Source organism: Canis lupus, chromosome 18, assembly GCF_003254725.2.
Source record: "Canis lupus dingo isolate Sandy chromosome 18, ASM325472v2, whole genome shotgun sequence".
NCBI lineage: Eukaryota > Metazoa > Chordata > Mammalia > Carnivora > Canidae > Canis > Canis lupus.
Window position 1 is genome coordinate 23,064,642 of NC_064260.1, and position 20,605 is coordinate 23,085,246.

Sequence of the window (20,605 nt, forward strand, 5' to 3'; positions counted from 1 at the left end):
ATTAGAACATTATCTTGTAACAGAGATAGGGCCATTTCCCACCATTATTGTAAAATAACTGTAACTAATCAAAATTCATATAGGCCTCTTTAATGGAGTTAACAAAACCACAGCAGAATGGGAATTGGGATAGAGGGAGCCATGCTGACTGGGCCAGGTAGTTCCACTCTAGTTTTTAGAAAGGAGCCCTGGTACAGAGAACAGCACACATCCACAATCACTATGTGGGGCTGGACCAGAGGAAGCCAGGCTGAGCCACAGTGAAGTGTCCTGATTGGCTCTCCAGGGATTATCCATACTCTGTATCCCCTCCAGTAATGGGTAAAACCAAAAGTGTTGAAACACCAAAGGTGGACATCTGGTTTGTATTTCTGGGCCATCTTGATAGATCTCCTTACATCTGACCATCTGCATGGAGAGGGAAAGGACACTACAGAGTGTGGACACTCTGTCTCCCACTGCAAGGGCATGGAAAGTGGGAAGGACATCCAGCTGTGATGAGTAGGAAAAGGCAAGGCAATGAGATGCCTTATGCCTGGAGTAGGATCATGGCCAACAGCCCTCTAGCCCTGAGTTCACCTCATCAAGGAGAGGTCTCCATGGAATGAGCGTGACTGCCAACATGGCCAGAAAACCCATCCATCCCACTCATGGTGCAGATGATGAGAGGGGGCTGCATTTTTCCCTCCCAAGTAACTCAGAATGAAGTAAGGCCAGACAGGCCCACAGAAGGTGGCATGAGAGAAAGTAAAGGTGTGACACCTCTCCGTCACGTTGTAGGAGACCTCGCCAACTTCATAGTCCAAGAAAACACCCACCCGTTGGAGAGGGGTGCACAGGGGGAGGGCAGGCATCAGGAAGGTAAGAGCCCTTTACTCCTTCCCCTACCAAAAGGACACTGCCCAGAATCCATTGTGGGGGGCCAAGGTTTCTCCATCTTTTCTGCATAGAGTCTTCACAGACACCTATGGTCCACTTGGCTTTATCTCCCACCTGTAGCTCCCAGTAATGTTGCCCAGCGATGAAGCATGGAGAGCCCAAGACTCAGGGAACCAGATTGAACTTCTCAGGGTTGTCGGGCATGTCTTGCTGGAGGTAACTGTACCGTACTTGCCACAGGTTGTCGGAGAGGATCAAGCTAGGGTAGGCTGTGGCTGGGTCTAGAGTGTGCTCCCTCAATAGGTTTGTGCCCCTCTTCTATATGATGGAGGCACACTGTGCTGCTTTCTGGACCCAGACCTTAAGGGATAGGCAGCTTCAACCTGTTGTCTAAGAGAACACATTCCTTCCAGGAGACCTAAGTCACCAATGCGTTAAGTCTGATCGCCCTGAGATCGCCTAGGTGGAAATGCCATTTGTAGGTGCTCTGGGAGAGCATTTCCAGCTGAACTCAGCCTCCACACACCCCTAGTGAGAAGCTACCCATGTTGAGGGAAAAATGTACTGGCCCCTTCAGAACAGCCCCCCACCAGCTGACTCCACTGAGGACCTTAGTTAATACTAAGAAGAGCGAAATAATCACCTGTGTGAACCCAGCCCAAACTCCTGACCCACAAATTGTGATACGTAAGAAAATGCTTGCTGCTTTAACTAGCTAAATTTCAAGGTAGCTTTTTATTAAAATTTACTGACATTACTTTCAAGACAGCAACATTTTCCTCCCATCTCATGATTGCTTCTTCTCTTTCTGTCATTCATCCTTTAATGTCCACATCCCTGACTCAGTCCTTGGCCTTCTTTCTTTTATATCTGTGTTTCATCTTTTTTGATGATCTAATATAGTCTCATAGCTCTAAATGTCAACCAGGTACTAATAAATCCAAAATGGGATGACAGGATATATAAGACTCATATCTAAATGCCTAATTGGACTTCCATCCACATTTTCTATAGACAAACACTTCAACTAACCACTACTCCTCCCTGACAGTATCTCTCTTTCAGTGATCATAGGAAAACTGAATAACTTATCTTTCCAACTAGAGATTTTCAAAGTAAAAGATAGAGAATACTGGATTACAGGCATAAATTGAGATACATGGGATGACTGGGATATCGAGTCACCCTAGAAATCTATCCTTCAATGCTCAGATTAAAAGAAGAAACAAACTTTGGAGTCATCTCTGATTCCTTTCTTTCTTTCCCTTCTTTTTTTTTTTTTTTTTTTTGATTTTATTTATTTATTCATGAGAGACACAGAGTGAGAGAGAGGCAGAGACACAGGCAGAGGGAGAAGCAGGCTCCATGCAGGGAGCCCGATATGGAACTCGATCCCGGGTCTCCAGGATCAGGCAATAGGCGAAAGGCGCTAAACCGCTGAGCCACCCAGGGATCCCCTCTTTCTTTCCCTTATACAACCATCGTTTAATCCTTCTCTAGCTTTTACAGTCTCTCCTTTGTGCAAACTGTCTCCCAGTTTCCCTCACAGTCAAAACAAAAGATCCTAACACAACTTGCAATACAATATGTGATGGCTCCCATCCCATCTCTACCATGACAGCTACACTGTCGTCCTTGTCTTAGAATCCTTGTAGTGGGGGTTCCTTTGCATAGGAAATCTTCCAGATACCATCTTGGTTTGCTCTTTCAACTTCCCTCTTACTGCTCCACTGTCATTATCTCAATGGGGATGAGCCTGCTCATCCTTTCAAAATTGCCTGTGGTTCCCCAACACCCTGCATGGCATTTCTGATCACCTTTTAACGTGTTACGTAATTTACTCATATATTACTTTTATTTTACATATTCAGTTACCCACTGATAAATGCAAAGCTCTGTATGTTCACCAATACATTTCAAGTGCCTAATGTGATGCCCACATTGAGTAGATGCTAAATTCTTATTTATAAACAAAATAATAAAATAAAATAAAATAAAATAAAATAAAATAAAATAAAATAAAATAAAATAAAATAAAAGGATGGTATTTTACAGGTTGTAGATATGGTCATAGGAAATGCATTGATCAAATCTAGGTATAGTGACAGAGTTTCTAAATTACATTATGATTCTTTCATTTTTTTCAGCCCACATCTTGGGTGTTTTTCTCATGTAGGTGATGTTTTGATATGTGTGAATGTTATTTACATTTTAAGCAACATTTGTATTTTCTTTCAGATAGCTATTTTATGTTTGTTTTTGTCATGTACTTGTTCTCTATGCCTGAAATTATTAGTAATGCTTGGTAGAAGTGAGAGATATATGCAATCTGCTGCATTATGCTTCCAGCTTGACAGCTTTGTCAGTTCTGTGATTTGCAGTCCTGTACATGTTTTGATTTCTGTAAGTCACACATTAGACCATTTTTTGCCTTTACCATTTGATACAAAAACTCAAAAACTATTGTTTTCAATATGTTTTCTTTAAAAATATAAAATAGCTATATCTTGAAAACAAAACCATATCTCTTATTTTGATTTGAGTGTGAATAAATATTGTCCTGAACTCACCCAACCTCATGAGGCTGCAATATGCTCTTTCACAGCAACTGCTATCACTTACTAACAGATTGCTACTGTATAAATTGAGTAATTTATTAGTCATCATTTTAAATATAATCTTTTCTGAAAATATTTTTTGGCTCTCTTGAAAATGTACTTGAGTAAGGTATTTACTATGTGAAAGGAAAATTGGGCATTTGTTTTATAAAAGAGTACAAATAATGTAGGTTTTTATAATTGCTTTCTTTTAAATCATTTTTAAAATTTATTTAAAGATAATAGTCAAAAAATAAAGATAATATTCACAGAATTGATTTTTTGGTGAGTTTGGGTTTAATATTCCACTGAGAAAGTTATTTAAAAAGTTATCAAAAAAGATTACTGAGGAAGTCATTAAAATATTAAATATTGAAAATAATGAAGAAACTTTATTTCACATGTATTCATGTATATGTTTTCTTATGCTACAATTGGTTATTTATTGTACATATTTTATTAAGAAAAAAAAACAATTCATTATCCATATTTTACAGCAGAGGTGTCCAACTATGACCATTTAATTTAGGTTAATTATATATTTTTGACTGATAGTTTTTTTTTTAATTATCAGTCATTTTATGTTTTTTATAAACTGGGCTTTTGAATATGTTTACCCAACTCACTATACCCCCTATCATCTGAATCCTGACTTGGATATAAGGCAGTTTTCAATACTCCCAAAAACATAACATATAATAAGCATACACATGAATTATGAATATAACCTAAATCATATAAAATAAGTGAGACTGTAAATTCTGTATTATCCTTGGTTATTTACTTCTGTCATAACTCCTATATTTTTATTGAAAGAATAATTAACATACAGTGTTACAGTACTTTCAAGTGTACAATGATTCAATTCTATACATTATTCGGTGCTTAACAATGATGAGCACCGAATAATCTATAGAATTGAATCATTTCATTGTACTTACTCTTAATCCTCTTCATCTATTTCACCATAACCCCCTGCCCAACTCCTCTCTGACAGCTACTGATTCGTTCTCTATATTTAAGAGTCTATTTTTTGTCTCTTTTTTCTTTGCTCAGTTGTTTTGTTTCTTAAATTCTACATATGAGTGAAATAATATACTATTTGTCTTTACTTGTCTGTTATATTTCACTGAACATTACACCCCTTAGGTCCATCCATAATGTTGTAAATGGCAAGAGCTCGTCATTTTTTATGGCTGAGTCATATTCCATCACACACACACACACACACACACACACACACCACATCATCTTTATCTGTTTATTTATGGATGGACATTTGGGTTGTTTCCATATTTTGGTCATTATAAATAACACTGCAATAAACATAGGGGTGCATATAGCTTTCCAAATTAGTGTTTTCATTTTCTTTGGGTAAATACCCAGTAGTATAATTACTTACTGAATCATATGGCAATTCTATTATTAGTTTTTTCAGGAAAAAACTCTATGCCATTTTCCATAGTGGCTACACCAATTTGCATTCCCACCAACATAGCATGAAAAGTTCTCTTTCCTCCATATCCTTCCCAACACTTGTTACTTCTTGTCTTTGTGATTTTAGCCATTTTGACAGGTGTCTCTCATTGAGGTTTTTATTTGCATATCCTTGATGATTAGTGGTGTTGAGCACCTTTTCATATGTCTGTGGCCAATGGTATATCTTCTTTGGAAATATGTCTATTTAGGTCATCTGCCCATGTTTAAATCAGATTACTTTTTTTTTTTTTGGAGACTGAGTTGTGTAAGTTCTTATATATTTTGGATATCAATCTCTTATTGGATATATCAATTGCAAATATTTTGTTCATTTAGTAATTTGCTTTGTTTCCTTTGATGCCCAAAAGCTTTTTATTCTGGTGTAGTCCCTAGTTTATTTTTGCTTTTTTCTCCCTCTTCTCTGAGGAAGCATACCTACAAATATATTTCTATGACCAATGTTAAAGAAATAACTTCTTAAGTTTTCTTCTAGGAGTTTATGGTTTCAAATCTTAAATTTAGGTCTTTAATCCATTTTGAGTTTACTTATGTGTATGGTATAAGAAAGTGGTCTAGTTTCATTCTTTTGCATGTAGCTCTGTGGCTCTGAGAGTAGTTTGTGCCTAACTTCAACAATTGAATTGATATTTCTGTCTTTCTCATGTTTCTCCAATTAAATTGTAAACTCCCAAATATATAGCCATTGAATACATTTAAAAAGTAAATATACTGGTTTATCTACTATTGGTGCTCAAAGGTATTAGATAAATTATATGTGGTGTTTTTCTAATGTGTGTGTTATGAATCATGAAAATATACTTGCCAAAATGCCAAAACCTAACAGAAAGCACATATATAAACATAAATATATTTATGGTCACAGATTTGTCAAAATATGCTGAGTGATAGAAGCCTTAGAGCACAAACTGTATGATTCCAATTATACATAGTTCTCTGATAGGCAAAAATCAGTCTATGGTAAAATAAAAGTTAGAAAGTGATTAACTGCTAAAGTGTGCAAGTGAAGATTCAATGGGAAGAAGTAGGAAGGAACTTTTTGAATAAATGGCAATGTTTAATAGCTATTTGTATTACCTAGTCAGATTTGTCAAAACTTAAAGAATTGTTTAATTAATATTTGTGCATTGTGTGTAAATTTTACATAAAAAGGAAAAGTAAACAAATATTGAAAATTTTAATGATACATGTTGTTAAAGCATTTATGGTTGTTTACTGTAACTTTTTTTCAACTTGTATAAATGTTTATAAATTTTCATAATCAAAGAATTCCTCAGAAAAATTTATACATTAATTTTTCAAATTCTTTTCTCAAGAAATTTTTTTATGAAACTAGTTTTACATATATGCAAAATCATGAGATATTAATATTATCAAAGGTTTGATAAAATTGAAGAATAGAATCTGACTATATAATTTTAGTGTTAGTTACATTTAACATTAAGTTTTCTTGGTCTTTGTTTGTTAAGAGAATTGATTTGGGTCCTCAAATAGAATAACAACAAATTACAATTTATTGCTATGATTAGTACATAAGAAAAAGAACTGTATTTCTTTTTAAATTTGGTATCTTTAGCTTCTTTGTCAAAGAAAACTACTGTTGTATACATTCCTAAAACTATACTATCTTGACCAAAGTGTTTTATATAATCAATGATTCTCATATAAGTAGCTAAGTTAGAAATAGAATTCTCTTGACTCTCAAATATTGGCATAATATTTATGTAAATAGAAAATACTAAGTATGAATGATTCTCATATAAGTAGCTAAGCTAGAAATAGAATTCTCTTGACTCTCAAATATTGGCATAATATTTATGTAAGTAGAAAATACTAAGTATGAATTCGTTCTGATGGGTCTCACTTGATGCACTGGAGTCTAATCAGAAAGAATGCAATGGACTTGGTTACCAATTTTTTACTGATGTATTAAAAATCCAAAAAAAATAAAAAAATAAAAATCCACAGAAAGTATAAAATGACTTATAAGTAACTAATCATTTGCCTTTAGAATGAAAGGCAGGGGCACCTGGGTGGCTCAGTTGGTTGACTGTCTGGCTCTTGATTTCAGCTCAGGCCATGATCTCAAGGTTGTGGGATTGACCTCCACATCAGGTTCTGGCTCAGGGCACAGTCTGCTTGTCTCTCTCCCTGTGCTCCTCTCTCTCTCTCTCAAATAAATAAATAATCTTTAAAAAACAAAAATGAAAGGCAAATCAACATCAGTAAGCCAATGAGTAGGCCCAGAAAGATGGTATGACAGTTAATTTTATGTATCAACTTAGCTTGACTATGTTGCTCTATTGTCTGCTCAAATACCAGTCTAAATGTTGCAAAGGTTCTTTTTAGATGTCATTAACATTTAAATCCCAAGACATTGGGTAAAGTAAATTATGTTCCATAATATGGGTGGGCTTTATCCAGTCAGGTGAAGGCTTTAAGAGAAAATACTGAAACACTGAGAAGAATAAAATTCTGTCTCTAGACGACCTTTATGTTGTGCGCAAGATTACATATCCAAGAAACCACCAAGGAGCCACCACCGATGCAAACGCATGACAGTTTATTACAAGCTCAAGCTTGGGTCCAAGTATATCCGACACAGAGGAGCAGGGACTTGGACCCCGAGGTGGGTTCCAGCTTAGTTTTATGGGCTGGTCTAGGGGAACTCCAGAAGATGGGGAGGAATTTCTCAAGTTCTGTTTACATTCTGATATGGGGCTTTCAAGGACATTAAGCTCTGTTCTCATTCTAATATGGGGCTTCCTGCCACTGGCTTGAGCTATTATTCTAATATGGGGCTGTGTAGGGCATTAAGCTATAAGCTGTTTTTTTCCTGTAACTGAAGTAAGGTAAAGTTCAGCTCTTATTCCCAGGGGCCTGGGATGGCTGGACTTGTGCTAATGCTGAACTTAAGGTGGAATGGCCTTAATTTTCTTGGCCTCCACACTTTAGACTTAAGACTGAAATATCAACTCTTGTTGGAATTTTGAATTTCCAATTTCCAGTTTCTAAGATCGCAAGTGTCCCTAAAATAAATCTTCCCATCCCTCCCTCTCTGTATATCTCTATCTCTATCTCTATCTCTATCTCTATCTCTATCTCTATCTCTATATATCTTACTGATTCTGCTTTTCTGGGGAATTCTAATACAAATTATGAAGATCTAAAGATAATGTGGCAGAAGTAGCACACTATGTACTTTCTCAACACCCACTTTTTGCACAATTCTTACCTATCTCTGCTCTAATTTGAATGGGTAAAGACCATAAGGCAAAGCTCTCAAAAAAATTGTATATAGTGCAAGAAGTAATACAGATCAGGCTTTCAATACTGCCTCTGAGCTAGAAATGTGCTCAATGATCACAGTTTTTAAAAGGAGTACTTTTCACATCCAACATTGAATGTGTCAACAATGTAAAAATTGTAAGACTCTGAGTCATTCCTGGGTGGCTTGAACAATAAACATTTATTTGTCACAGTTCTGGGGCTGGGAAGTCAAGACCACAGGGCCAACCAGCACGGTCAGGGGATACTGAGAACACTATTCCTGGGCTGTAGATTGGTTATTTTAAGCTTCCTCACCTGGTGAAAAACAGAGAGGAAGGCAAGCTCTCTATGACCCTTAAAAGGACGCTAATCTCATTTATAAGGACTCCACTCTCATTACCTCATCTAATCCTAATTACTTCCCAAAGACCTCACCTTCTACCATCACACCAGTGGGTAGGATTTCAACATGAATTTTTCGGACATAACCATTTAGTCCATAACACAGATTCAAAAATAAGAAGATAAAAAGCTTTATTTAAGAAAACATTAGACCCTCTTGTAAGTCCATTAGCTTCCCAATGTGATTTACATGAAAATTCTATTTCTGTGTGTATAGGTGGATACAGATGGTTAGATTTAAACAAAACACTCAAATGCAATAATTGATAAACCATCAATTCAATAACTCAAAGTAAGTGAGAGATATTGTCAAATCCTGCCTCATTCTATATCCAGATTTGTTCAAGCAAAAGGTTCCACCAATTACCTCCTAAATATTTATTGAATATTTGCCCTCATCTCTTTATTATCACAGCTTTGCTTTCAAATCCCATCAACCTTCACTTAGGTTATCTTAATAGTCATTCCTTTTCTGCTTTTATTCTGGGCTTGTGTCTAGCTTCACAGAACAGTCTTGTTTTCCTCTTATTACTCTAATCTTGGCCTCTTTTCTCAGCAGTCTTCTATTTCTGTATCCCAATAAGTAAGACATTTTTAAGATGTAATTTCCCATTGAATTAGAACATAATTTTACCAGTTGTGTTTGAAGTGGCAGCCTAGCCCAGAATTGAAGGCTATGGGTTCTGGAATAAGAAATGTACTCCAAGGCTGACTCTTTCACTTCATTGCCTGATCTGAGCAAACTGTGCCTTAGTCTGTGCCTTAGTAGTGTCAGTTTCCTTCACTCTGAAATACAGATAACAAAAAGTGCCTACTTCATGCTGTTGAGAGGAATACAAAAGAGATAATGAGTGAATGGTGCTTGTTAACAGGAGTAAGCATTCAATAAAAACCAGCTATTGTTATGTGATTGAGAACATAAAGAAATGTTTATTCTTAGAGATTGTTTTGGCTTATAAAATTTTACCTTGACCAATTTAAGTTGACTTTATAAGAAATGGTTTCTTTAAGCAGGGACATTCACCTTAATTCCTTTATCTACTAAAATGTAACATATTTATTCTTGCAAATGTTTACTCATTACTCTGTGTTCTTCCAGTACTTGTTTTCTTCTAGTTCTTTCTTTGTATTACTTTTGGATAAATGATCTCTGAAAATCTTTCCCTAGAAATTGATTTATACATGGTTTAAACTCACTTCTAAAATTCTTGCTAGTAACAATAAAACTTAAAAGATGAAAATATGTAGTGAATAACTCTACCTTACTTCCAATTGAACCATCCAGCAAAATAGTGGGTAATTTCATTTTACTGTGATAACTTAATAATCATAAAATATGCCTTTAGGCTTCTGGTTATTGTTACATTCATTGAATAAGAACTTTTAAGTAGTTGTTTGAAGATAGCATTTAAAATTATAAAAGGTGATTGGGGCCTTTTCCTCACATGAAGTTCATTTGGCTGCAAAATATGTATATAGTTACATGGTTACAAAAGAGATCTAAAGAACAATTTGGAAAGAAATAATGACAAAATTTCCTTCTGCTTCATTTATTCAGTAACATCAAAGTTATATGTAAACACAAGTATTATTTTTGGTTAAGGAAAAGCGTTGGACAGCCCGGGGTGGCTCAGCTGTTTAGTGCCACCTTCAGCTCAGGGCCTGATCTTGGAGTCCCGGGATTGAGTCCATGTCAGGCTCCCTGCGTGGAGCCTGCTTCTCTCTCTGCCTGTGTCTCTGCCTCTCCCTCTGTCTCTGTCTCTCATGAATAAATAAATAAAAAATCTTAAAAAAAAAAGAAAAAGAAAAAGTGTTATGGGGTTCTTGGGTGGCTCACTGGTTGAGCCTCTGCCTTTGGCCCCGGGGCATGATCCTAGAGACCCAGGATTGAGTCCCACATCAGTCTCTTAGCAGGGGGCCTGCTTCTTCCTGGGCTGTGTCTCTGCCTCTCTCTCTTGTTCTGTTTGTCATGAATAAATAAATAAATATCTTAAAAAAAAAAAAGAAAAGAAAAAATATTATGTTAAAAATAGGGGTGATAGTTCAAGATGGCAGCACAAGAAGACCCTGAACTCCCCTTCTCCCATGGACACACCAAACCAACAGCTACATATAAAACAATTCTTTCAGAAAAATTCCTGAAAGCTAGTGAAACAGATCCTCTACAACAAAGGATAAAAAGGCTACATTGAGACAAGCCCAAAAGGTAGAGATGTCATCTCACAAAAAGAAATTCCGCCTTTGGTACAACAACTTATAAGCCAGAGGATTCTCACAAATGCAGAACGTATCTCTGAAGAGTGAGAAATCAGAGCCCACATCAGGCACCTCAACCCTTGGGACCTATACTGCAGAGATAAATCCCCAAAACATCTAGCTTTGAAAATCAATGGAGCTTATGTCCAGGAGACACAAAGGGCTATAAAAAAGAGACTCAGCATCTAAAGAACTCCTGCACAGACTTGTCCACTGTGGGGCTCAGTGCAGCAGAAGCAGGTTGAAAAGTATCTAGAAAATATGTGAAGATTCATCAGCTAACCTTAAGGCACTTGTTAGAGGAGAAGGGGTCTGTTGGAACTCTGGGGATAGAGGCACCAGCAGGCACCATTTCTGTATACTCTGCTCTTAACTTGCTAGCACTTCTTGCTCTGTTCTGTTGTTTTCTTGTGGCCCCACCTTGATACATCTGGTGGGCCCACTACTGCAGGACCCCTCTGCGGCCCCGACATGCTAAAACCAGTGGGCAGGTGTAGTCTAGCCTTGTGTTCCCCCATGGCCCTGTCCCACTAAACTCAATAGGCATGCACACTTCACATAGGAATGACCCTTGAATGCCTGGCTCTGGTGAGCGGGCGGGGGTGGGGGGGCTTACATTTCTGGGCCCAATAGTACTGAAAAATTGGAAGGCAGTTCTTAGGGCACTTATCACCTCAGGGCATTGCACACACAATAGGCTGACAGACACTCAATCTTCCTGTGACCACTCCTTCAGACTAGGAAAGAGCTCTTTCATGTTATACATAAAAACAAACACAAAGAGTAAAGTGAAAATAAGAAAACAGAAGAATATGTAACAAACAAAAGAAAAAATAAAGCCCCAGAAAGATATCTTAATGAAAATGGAGATAAGTAATTTCTGTCATTAAAAGTTCAAAGTAATGGCCATAACAATGATCACTAATTTCAGGAGACGAATGCATGAACACAGTAAGAACTTCAACAAAGAGATATAAAATATAAGAAAGTACTAAACAGAAGTCACAGAGTTAAAGAATAAAATAATTGAACTGAAAAAATACCCTAAAAGGGTTCAAAAGCAGACTAGATGAAGTGGAAGAATGGATCAGTAACCTGAAAGACAGGGCAGTGGAATTCACCCAGAGTAAGAAAAAGAAAAAAAAAAAAAAAAAAAAAAAAAAAATATATATATATATATATATATATATATATATATATATATATATGAAGAGAGTTTAAGTGAATTATGGGACAACATCAAGCAGAACAGTATATGCATAATAGGGGTCTCAGAAGGAGAAGACACAGAGAAAGGTACAGAAAAAATTATTTAGAGGAATAATTGCTGAAAACTTCCCTAAACTGTGAAAGGAAACAGACCTCCAAATATAGGAAGCCTAAAGAGTGTCAAAAGAGATGATCTACATGAACAGGCACTATAATTAACATTTCAAAAGTTAAAGATAAAGAAAGAATCTTAAAAGCAGCAAGGGTAAAACGACTTGTCGCATACCTGGGAACTCCCATAAGACTTCCAGCAGATTTTTCAGCAGAAACTGCAAGCCAGATGAGAGTTGCAGGATATATTTAAAGTGCAAAAGCAAAACAAACAAACAAACAAACAAAAAACCAGACAACTTCCAACCAAAAGCACCAAACAAAGTTCTTCAGAATGAAGGAGAGATAGACTTTTCCAGATAAGCAAAAACTAAAGGAGTTCACTACCAATAAAACAGCTATACAAGAAATACTAAAGAAACTTCTTAAGCTGAAAAGTAAAAGTACTATTTAGTAACAAGAAAGCATATCAAAGTTAAAGATCTCACTAGTAAAATAAACAGTAAAGGCAGTGGACTAATCACTTATAAAGTTAACATGAAGGTTAAAGACAAAAGTAGTAAAAATAAATATAAGAATTAGTTAAGGGATATGCAAAATGAAAAGGTGAAATGTGATATCAAAAAACAAAATAGGGGGAGGGCAGCCCCCGTGGTTCAGCGGTTTAGCGCCGCCTACAGCCCAGGGCCTGATCCTGGAGACCCGGGATCGAATCCCATGTCAGGCTCCCTGCATGGAGCCTGCTTCTTCCTCTGCCTGTGTCTCTGCCTCTCTATCTCTCTCTCTCTCTCTCCTCTCTGTGTATTCTCATGAATAAATAAATAAAATCTTTAAAAAAAAATGGGGGAAGAGAGGAGTAAAAATGTAGTTTACAATGCATTCAAACTTACCTTGCTATCAACTTGAAATAAACTGGCATACATACACACTGACATATGTAAACCTAGTAGTAAACACAAAGCAAAAACCTATGGTAGACACACAAAAGATCATGAAAATGGAATTTAAACATAACATTAAAGAAAGCATAAAACCACAAAGAAAAACAGCAAGAGAAGAAGAAAAAAACAGAAAGGAACTACAAAGCAGCCAGAAAGCAATGAACAAGATGGCAACAAGTACAAACCTATCTATAATTGCTTCAAACATAAATGGATTAAATTCTCTTATCAAAAGACAGAGAATGGCTGAATGGATAAAACACAAAACCGTCTATGTGCAGTCTGTGAGAAACTCACTTCAGATTTCAGATATAAGGACACACACAGACTTAAAGTGAAATATAGAATGGAAACAAAAATAAAAATGTTGGGGTAGTAATACCTACAAAAAAATTGACTTTAAAACAAAGACTGTAATAAAAAAAAAACAAAGATGAGCATTATATAATGATAAAGTGGTCAATCCAGTAAGAAGAGAAACATTTGTAAATGTTTATGTACTCAACATAGAAGGACCTAACTATATAAATCAAATATTAACAGAGCTAAACGGAGAAATTGACAGCAATACAGTAATAGTAGGAGACTCTGATGCCTCTCTTACATCAATGGATAGGTCATCCAGGCAGAAAATCAATAATGAATCATCACCCTTAAATGACACATTAGACTAGATGGACTTAATAGCAAAAGGAGCAGAATATACATGTTTCTCAAGTGCACATGGAACATTCTCCAGGACAGATCATATTTTTAGGATACAAAACAAGTCTTGAAAAAAAGAAAAAAACAATCCCCAAGTCTCGGTATATTTAAGAAGACTGAAATCCTACCAAGCATCTTTCAGACCACAATGGTATAAAACTGGAAGCCAATCACAAAAAATAAAACTGGAAAAAGCACAAATATGTGGAGATTAAACAACATGCTACTTAACAACCAATGGGTCAATGAAGAGAACAAAAGACAAATAAAAATACAAAATGTTGTAAGATGTAGCAAAAGCAGTTCCAAGAGAGAAGTTCATGGCAATACGTGAACTTGATTTTCTCAAAAATCAAGAAAAATCTCAAACAATCTAACTTACTACCTAAAGGAACTAGAAAAAGAGGAACAAATGAATCCGGACATTAGTAGAAGAAAGGAAATAATAAAAATCAGAGTATAAATAAATGAAATAGAGACTAAAAAGACAACAGAGATGAATGAAGCTAAGAACTTGTTCTTTGAAAATAGAAACAAAATTGATTAAGATTTCTTAATTTTCTCATTAAGAAAAGAGAGAGGGCTCAAATAAATAAAATCAGAAATGAAAGAGGGAAAGTACCAATACTAGAGAAATACAAAGGACCATAAGAAACTATTATAAACAATTTACTCCATACATTGAACAACCTAGAAGAAATGGATAAATTTGTAGAAAAACGTATGATCTTCTGAGACTGGATAATGAAAAAATAGAAAACCTGGGTAGATCCATTTTGTAATGGGGAGATGGAGTCTGTAATCACAAACCTGTAACAAGCGAATGTCCAGGGCCAGACACCTTCACCTGTGAATTCTACCAAACAAAGAAATTTTAATAGCCCTTCTTTTCAAAATCTTTTTAAAAAGTGAAGAGGAAGGAATGTTTCCAAACTCATTCTACAAGGCCAGCCTTACCCCTGATACCAAAACCAAAGAAAACTAGCACAGAAAAGGAAAATTACAGGCTAATGTCTCTGATGAACACAGATACAGAAATTCTCAATGAAAATTTGATAACGCATTAAAAAGATGCCGTGATCAAATGGAAATTCCGGGTGTACAAGGATGATTCAATATCTGCAAAACAACTGACATGTTATACCACATTAATAAAACTAAAACTAAAGATCATAATCATTTCAATAGATGTAGAAAAAGCATTTGACAAAATGCTTTATTTATGATAAAACAGTTCAACCAAATAGGTACGGAAGAAATATGCTTCAACATAATAAAAACCATATATGACAAGCCCAGGCATAATATCATAAGCTATGTCAAAAAGCTAAAAGTTTTTCCCTTTTAGACAAGGAACAAAACAAGGATGCCCACTCACAACAGTTGTATTCAACATTGTATTGGAAATCCAAATTGGAACAATTAGGCAAGAAAAAGAAATAAATTTATCCATATTGGAAAAAAAGAAGTAAAACTGACACTTCTGTGGACAGCATGATTTTATACATGCAAAACCAATGACTCCACCAAAAAACTGTTAGAATTAATTAGATATAGTAAAGTAGTAAAGTTGCAGGACACAAAATCAATATATAAAAATGTGCTGCATTTTTATACATTAACAATGAACAACAGAAAGAGAAAGTTTTTTTTTTAATGATAGTCACAGAGAGAGAGAGGCAGAGACACATAGGCAGAGGGAGAAGCAGGCTCCATGCACCGGGAGCCCGATGTGGGATTCGATCCCGGGTCTCCAGGATCGCGCCCCTGGGCCAAAGGCAGGCGCTAAACCGCTGCGCCACCCAGGGATCCCCCAGAAAGAGAAATTAAGAAAATTTCATTTATAATTGCATGAGAAAGAATAAAATACCTAGGAATAAACTAAGCTGAGGAGGTGAATACTTGTACACTGAAAACTATAAGACACCAATAGAAGAAATTAAAGAAGACACAAAAAAATTTAAAATACATTCCATGCTCATGAATTGTAAGAATAAATAATGTTAAAATGACCATATTATGCAGTGTTATATATGGATTCAATGTAATCACCATCAAAATCCCATAATATTCTTCACAAGTTTAGAACAAACAATTCTAAAATTTATACAGAACCTTAGAAGATCCTAAAAAGCCAAAGAAATCTTGAGAGAAACAACAAAGCTGGAGGCGTCATGCTCCTGATTTCAAACTATATTACAAAGCTATAATAACAAATACAGCATGGTACTGGCATAAAAACAGACACAAGATCAATGGACCAGAAAAAAGAGCACAGAAATAGCCCACGCATATATGGTCAATTAATTTAGGACAAAGGAGGGAATTCCACACAATGGGGAAAGAACAGCCTCTTCAGTAAGTGGTATTTGGGAAACAGGACAGGTACATGCATAGGAATAAAACTGGACCTTACACCATACACATAAATTAACTCAAAATCAATAAAAGAATATAAGACCAGAAACCACAAAACTCCTAGTAGAAAAGAGAGTAAGTTCCTCAGCATCACTCTGGGTGATGTATATATATATTTTTGGTCTGACCCCAAAGGCAATAATGGCAACAAAAGCAAAAATAAACAAATGGAACTACATCAAACTAAGCAGCTTCTGCACAGCAAAGGAAACCATGAACAAAACAAAAAGGTAACCTATTGAATGGGAGAAGAAATTTGCAAATCATACATCCAATAAGGGTTGAATATCCAAAACATATAAAGAACTCCTACAACTCAATAACAAACAATCTGATTCACAAATAAGCAGAGGATCTGAATAGATATTTTCCCAAAGAAAACATCATGATGGCCAACCAGGTACATGAAGAGATGTTCAACATCAGTAATCATCAGAAAAATGCAAACCAAAACTACTATGAGATACATCTCACACCTGTCAGAATGGCTGTTACCAAACAGACAAGAAATAACAAGTGTTGACAAAGATATGGAGAAAAAGGAACTCTCCTGCTCTGTTGGTGGGAGTGTAAATCGGTAGAGCCACTACGGAAAATAGTATGCAGGTTTCTCAAAAAACTGAAAGTAGAATTTCATATGACCTAACAATCCCACTTCTGAAAAAAAAAGGAAACACTAATTCACATATACCTGTAAGCAGCCCTATGTTCATTGCAGCATTATTTATAATAGCAAAGATGTGGAAAGAAAAAGTGTTCATCAAAGTGTTGATGAATGCATAAAGAAGTTACAGTACACACACACACACACACACACACACACACACAGAGGAATACTACTCAGCCATAAAAAAGAAATCTTGCCATTTATGACAACATAGATGGACCTTGTATGTATTATGCTAAGTGGAAACAAATACTGTATGGTTCCACTTATATGTGAAATATAAAAACCAAACCAAGCCAAATCAAGACTCAGAGGTGCAGAGAAGAGATGGAGATTGGTGGTTTCTAGGGAGAGGGGACTGGGAATTAGGTAAAATGGGAAAAGGATGTCTAAGAGGTACAAACTCCAGTCATATAATAAATAAATCATGGGGATGTAAATGTAGATTATGGTGATGTAACTTTATATGGTGAAAGAGAAACTAGACTTCTTGTGGTGATATTTTTCAGTGTATACAAATGTCAAATCATGATGTTATACACTTGAAACTGACATATATGTTAATTATACTTCAATAAAAGAAAAAATGGGTTAAAATCTGTAAAATTAACACTTTGAGAACACTGCTATTTAACATGTAAAAATGTATTTATATTTTGAATTTTGCTACTTGGTTTTATTTTTTTTTATTTGATAGTGGTGTGAAAAATAGTGAATTTGATGACAGTGTGACTTCATACAGCAAAATACACCTTATTATATAATTAAGAATTTGTATATTAGAATTTGTATACTTAAGAAAATTACATTTAGTGCTTAAAGTTTGGTTGTTAAAAGCAAATGTGTCACTAATTTTTTAAGTCATACAATATTTTTAAGTTATACAGTATTTTAGTCAGTATTTAAAGAATCAATTTTAATTCATGAGACAACTTTATTTCAATTTCTAATTTTTTACAATAAATTAAGATGCATGTTAACATGCTATATAGATAATATAACTGTATAAGTCATACAAATAAAAGTTAATACATGTTGATCTAAATCCAATCTGAGTTATTCCAGACAATTTCATTCAGTTACCAATTTTGACCTTATAAAAGCTTTTCAACTATATATTTACTAGATGCCTTATTCTATTATTTGGCTGTCAGTATGGTCTTCCATAAGTAATGTTCTATGTTCTCTCAAGTATCTAAATGTCAACAAGTTAATTATATGCACCATAGGAGAGTTTATTCAACAATTTGAAGAGGAATATCTTTCACTTGAACATGTCAATGAGCAGTATATACCAATGTTAATCCAGAACCAGATGGTAAGAAAATTTGTTAAATTTTATATTTAGAATAGAGGGACCTCTCCTTCTATTTCGCAGTGATCTGTCAAAGCTCACAGCAGCCAAGCTATTTCTAATGTTTATTATATTTGTACGACACCAGATGTTTTACTAGAAGAAAGATCATTTGGTTGATCAATCATTTTTATCCCCTTGAAGAATAAGAAACACTCTACCTTTGCATATAAATCTTTATTGTGGAAAACTGCCAAGCTTATGAGTAATGAATTTCTATGCTATGAAAATCTGTGAACTTTAAAAAAAAAAAAAACAGCTTAAATAGGTTCTTCATTTTTCTATAGTGATAAAGTTATGAATAACTATTGTTATTTTAAAGATATTTAATCCTTTTGCAATGTTTTACAGAATATATCAAAATGACATATCTTAAATTCATTTTCTTAATGATAAATACTCAGACACTGAGTTGGCTTCATCCAAAATATATTTTGATAATCATCAACATATTTTCAAACAGCCAAGAATGCAGAAGCGTAAATGGATTAAAAACACAGGGTTTGGAGTCAGATGAATTTGGTTTCCTTCAGCTACTTTGTAACTTCAGGCAAATTTCTTAATATCTTGGAGCCTGATCTTCCTTACTTGTGAAGTAGGCATAAAACGGTATAGCTCATCATAATATTTAAATAAAGTATTATGTCAAAAGCCCCACACAATTAAACTCACTAAAATTGAGTTTCTTCTATCATTTGACAAGAAAGAAAAGGGGGAAGGGTAGTAACAGGAAAACAAATCTCTGAGTACAAACAATTTTAGATTATTTTATCATTCAGCAATACTCCAAATTGGGCCTTTTTTCCTTATACACTCAAATTTTAATTGTGTTCCCTTCCTGGAACAAGAAAATTGCAGTCACTTTGAACAATGGGTTTGTTCAAAACCAATTCAAACAAGTGCTTAAGCTAATTATTTTGCATGCAGGCTCAGACCTCCAGGGTATGACTGACATGTCCCATTATGCAGTGTGTGTCTATAGTCCCCCTTTCTAGAAACCACACAGCCCCCAAACTTGGATGTAGTGTTCCTATTCACTCACGAATTACACTGATTGATGTATTCTCTGCAATTTCTATAACATTCATCATACAAAATGGGGAGAAGAGCTCAGATCTACCATTATCAATTAGCATTTATATCCTTGGTGTTTTTGGAGATAAAAGCACTACTGAGAATTAGGCTTCTATTACGCAATTTTTTTTTGTTTATACTGTCCTGATTTTAGCTGTTGAGCAGTTTGAACAATGCCTTTTTAGGCTAAAACACGGCCTCACAAAGACCCAACTGCAGGCTCTCTGCTCCATAAATCAGACGTAGAATCATGTATAATTGTGATGTTCACAAAAGCATGCGGACTACTAGTAATCCATCTCTACAGTGTGAGTAGAGGGTCAACCAGTCCAGTTGCCCTTAATTATGAAATGGCTGGAGTAAGTCCTTTATTTACTTGGTCACTTGCCTTGCAAGTTATGTGAAAAGGAAGCCCTGCAGTGCACTGCAGCTTTTGTCTGCTGAACTGGCACGGGTGTTGATACGATACCCAGCATACTATAAAATGCTCTCACAGGATGGACATGGCTTTAAAAAATCCTATAAATAAACTGTAGGTGAAAAATCATATTAACAAAGCAAGAGTCAGAATAAGAACATGTCTAATTTTGGCGACGAGGAAGGCAATTAGGGAAATAATTTTGACAATTCAATATTTTGTTATTATCTTCATTTCACAATAACAGAATAAAGCAGCTTATATAACTAGAAAGTTTTCTAAACAGCTAAATTTCTTATTTAATATTACATTACTCAAAAAGTGAAAGAAATTATTGTTTACTGAGTACCAATACGTGGCAGGTACTGTCATAAGCAATTTCAACATATTATTTCAGCATAATGTCAGATTCCCAGATACGAAGATAAAATTTTCTACTTGAGCATTCTCAATATTTTTTTAAAGAGTGCACCGAAAAATATCCAGCCTTCAAGACTTCCCGATAACCCTGCCCTCTGGCGTTCGTACCCTATGTAGTACCCTCTCACATGGCACCAGGTTGGTCTACTGGTCAGTAGGTTACAGGGGAAATGATGGTATGTCACTTCCAAGTTTAAGTTATAAAAGATGGTGGTTTTTATATTGGATGTCCTCTCTCTCCCTCTCTCTCTCTTTTTAGATTTTATTTATTTATTCATGAGAGACAGAGAGGGAGACAGAGAGAGGTAGAGGCAGAGACACAGGCAGAGGGAGAAGCAGGCTCCATGAGGGAGCCTGACGTGGGACTCGATTCCCGGTCCCCAGGAT

The 20,605-nt window shown here is 35.4% G+C and overlaps 1 long non-coding RNA gene across 1 annotated transcript in view; it reads left to right on the forward strand.

Annotated features, from left to right (window-relative positions):
• The window catches only part of LOC125752878 (uncharacterized), a 34,971-nt gene that overhangs the window by 13,094 nt on the left and 1,272 nt on the right, over positions 1–20,605 (forward strand). The window lies entirely within an intron of this gene.